Here is a 4267-nt window from a genome sequence, read left to right on the forward strand (position 1 = left end):
TAAAGGCTTCCGGAACATGCTCTCTTCAACATATCACAGTAAATAACAGGCCGGTGCTTCTTGTTTCTATAAGAGAGGACACATGACCTAGAGGCAAATGCAACAAGCCGCCCACTTTCATGTCTGCTCGCAACCGCTACTCGCGTGTGATGTTTTCCATTTTTCATGTGATGTCTCATCGCTGTGATGTTGCGACCGTCCTACAAGTGTACTTGAGTGCGAGACGGAATGTCGAAGCTCCATCGTTACAAGTCAAGAGGCAGAGCAAATTACAGCGGCAGTAAGGAAACACACTCCGGGGCGAACATAACTGACAACAAACACCCAGTGTAGATGACATAGATAAAAGGTCTACTACTTCATCAGGAAAAGCAATTTGCACCGAGAAAGCTTTTCCATTAAAATACAAAATTTGGCCGCCTTGAAACAGTAGTTTATAAACTCCGCGTGGCGGAATCATTGACATTCCGCGTAGATTGCACTGATTACGTGCGATGATGCATGGTGATCTTTGACCTCCTGACGAGGCCCTTACAGCTGACCGCAGCATGTGGAAGGTACCCCGATAATCATCGCGGAACATTTGTAAGCCGCAATCAAACCCCGAATTGCATTTTTCGAGGACGTCATTACTTCAAAAGGGCTGCGCGATATGGTTTATTCATAGACATTTGAAGCATTTGCTTAAAAAGATAACAGCCAATTGATGTCTTATCTTTGAACTGGACCTGGGATGCAGGAGGCCGCGGCGATTGTCCATCATTGTGTTTGCGGACGGAGTTACAATGGACCGACGCTTACGGTATCCGAATGTCTAAGTAAGCAGCTGGTCTTCCCAATACCCAAACCATTTATCAGTATTACTCTAGTAAACCTTAAATCACCTCTAATGCGTGATTGGTAGTTTATCAATGGTTCTGGTCACCACGGATAAATTCTTAATGTTTGTAGAAGTGTAACGCGATGGTCGTGTGGTCAGGGTTTGAATCCGTGGCAGACCGCGGAGTTGTGCCCATGGGAAAGGCAGTTAATAACAATTTCCTCACTAATAGGATGAGTACCAAGCTTCGTTCAGGGGTGTTTATTGGATACGGCGTTACATGGAGGTCCAGTGTTTGGAGACAACCACGCATATAGAACGTTAAAGAATCCAAGATTAGGCCTTCCTGGTGTGATTGGATCAAATGAAACTCTGCCCGTATATGCGGCTTGTACTCATCAGTTCACACCTGGTGTGTTATATCATGCGCCAGTTTACCGGGTATGCGATACAAGCAAAGAACTTAGTAGGCACGTGAAACTAAACCAAAGCGCCATGTAGCTTGTGACAGCCTCAATGATAACGGTCACATCGGATCGTATATCCTGGCACAGAATATTGCGATTCGTTCGAAATCCTCTATCGAACAGGTAGTAATATTTAACCACATGGTCTTTAAAGTCTGACAGAAGACAAATGGCCAATCTGTCTTCCTTACTGCGTCATCTCTTTGACACATCAACACACATTAAAAACGCAGCAAACTGTACTGCGAATTTTACGATATTGAAAAGGAGATTTACCGTTATAAAGCACCATAAAAGACCATTAGTACTACTTATTCTATACATTGTTCAACAGAATAGCTGTCGTTGATCCTTTGAGCTCATTTGGAATGGATCACGTTTTCTATCTCGGGACGAGGATTCCGACTAAGACCTACTGAAATTGCCTACATTAAAGGGTATTCTGTAGCTGCTGATGTAGTGATAAATGCGCGAGGTGAGATGGGCGGTCTTTGTTGTCTAAAGGCACGTTAATCATGCCGGCTTTACTGTCATCTCGCGGATGGCTGTGGAACTGACAGGAAATTGAAGGAAAGAATCCCGGAATGAAAGACCCTCGGAAATCTAACGAAACTGTGGAATTCAATTATCCGCAAAATGACCAAGGTATCCCATGGCTTTACTTTATCATCCACGTCAGTCTGGGGCAATGGCGGTCATTTCTAGCCGGTACTTCTGTTTGATTTGTTTCACCTTCGCCATGATTGTTATGTTTTCGGTGCAATTATGTGAGTGTGAGTGTGTGTGTGTGTGTGTGTGTGTGTGTGTGTGTGTGTGTGTGTGTGTGTGTGTGTGTGTGTGTGCGTGTGCGTGTGTGTGCGTGTATCAACGCACAGAATAACTCAAGATACTTTCAATCGGTAAGTGGGTAAATAATGGTCAAGTTCGATACTGGGTCGACTTTCTCTGGAACTGAAGCGGAACCTCCTACTTTGACATCACATTTTGGTAATGCTGTTGCAAATGTTTATGATTTTGTTCGCTTGCCAACACCTTACATGTTTTGGATATTGCTTTGGTACTGTTGGTCCGAATATAGTACTAGTTTAGCTTTTAATGATCATGTCAACCAACTATCATTTGCCACATGTATGTCTCGACCATGAAGTTGCAATTAGCCGTCGCGAATTAATAATAAAGAAGTTTATTTGCAAGTTCGTGCCCGAGGGCTAATTGCAAGTACATGGTATACACATAGTGACAATGGACAGTCATGAACAATATTCTAATCTAATACTAGTGTTGGCTATTTCTAAACAGGTTAATAATGACAAAGTGATAATGTTGAGCGCAATAAACTGGTACAGTTTAACAACTGAAGAATTTATACACACATAGTCAAAATAACCTCAGGAAAAATAATCACATCGGTCACATCTACTTCTAGTCATACGCACTAAGCAATAAACGTCGCCGTATTTCCAGAGAGGCTTAAAAAATGTATCAATTTTACATTCTGAGCGAACCTTGGGAAAAATAGCCACATCGGTCACATTCATACTTCTTTCTGTCATTTGCAATAAACAATACGCTTCGCCGCATTCCCCGCCGAGAGGCTTAAAATGTATCAATTTTACAGTTCTCGTATATCAGGCGATTCATCATTTGTTGGCAATAAAGACATTGTAGCGCACTTTCCGCCTGCCGCGGCATCTGGTGCCATTATTTGTTCCCCTCGCAGATGATAGATGACACCCGGCGGCTACATTACGGCACTTGTGGGTGTTTTGTCGCTTTACGAGATAGCAGATGCCTAAAATATCCTATCCGGCCGGGCCAGAAATCCCCGGAGTTAGCCAGAAGCACCTCTGAGTCGTATAACGACAGTTAAGCGTATAAATCCATGTTGAATGTAACTTGAATGCGCTTTGTGTAATGCCCTGTGTCAAAACGTACAAGGTTCATCGTCCTCTAAGGCATTATATGTCTGCACCGGAGGGATGCCAAATCCCAAAATCCTACACTTCAAGCAGATGATGGAGAGGGTGTTTTTGTTTTTACTCTGGTCACCACGTAACAAGACCCGAGGGTCACTTCAAGGTGTGACCTGAAGGACATTCCAAGGTTAAGGGTCACATGCCCTAGCAAGCCAAGATGAATGGCACTGCACTCCCCTTTTTTTAATGGTTTCGTTTTCGCTGTACCATTTTGTTTGAAACCACCACTGCCGGTCATGCTAGGGCACCTCACTCCCCGGGCGTACTGTCCCACGTGGGGCTTTGCCCAGTATTAAATGGATCTCTAGAATGATGTAGATAGATGAAAAGAACTGTAAGAACATGTTTTCCTCCTATGTTGGAAACATTCCGAGACCGGCTAAACTCCTTGGAGTGAGGACTAGCTGAGCTGAACCAATAGAAGAAGAAGAAATCCTTGCTCAGAAAACTCCTTAACCCACCGCAAACGGGATGGTTTTGATCCATCCACACCGTGAAGTATCCCCTAAGCTAAGGGCACAACCCGCCGTACGTGCAAATAAGATACGTGCTGTCTACGTGCCTAAACGAGGGCAGTCTTTTGGGATCCGTAAGTGGTAAGTATCGCCTCCGTACGAACTCGCAGGGAATCCGACGGATAGCCGTAGAACTTTACGTGCAGGCAAAACTTTATGTGTCATCAGGCTGCGGATTCACCCCCCGCACGTGCCAGTACGGGCGACGCGCCTGCCCTGTACAGCCTGAACGTTTTCAGAAATACGTGGCGAACGTAGTTCCTCCCCCCACAAAACGTACGGACAAATTGCACGTACGGCGGGCTATGCCCTTAGCTTGCGTGTGGTGGGTTCTTTAACGTCCTTGAGGCGATGCACTTCAAGAATTTCAACTGCCCCTCTAATGATCTATCCAATCTTTGCTAGCTAGCTTGCTTTATGTCGATGCAGACTCGCACGGACCCCTATATTCCACTTTAGCTGAGACCGCACTAGGACCATGCTGCGAAC

This window comes from Branchiostoma floridae, chromosome 9 (assembly GCF_000003815.2).
Source record: "Branchiostoma floridae strain S238N-H82 chromosome 9, Bfl_VNyyK, whole genome shotgun sequence".
NCBI classification, from domain to species: Eukaryota; Metazoa; Chordata; class Leptocardii; order Amphioxiformes; family Branchiostomatidae; genus Branchiostoma; species Branchiostoma floridae.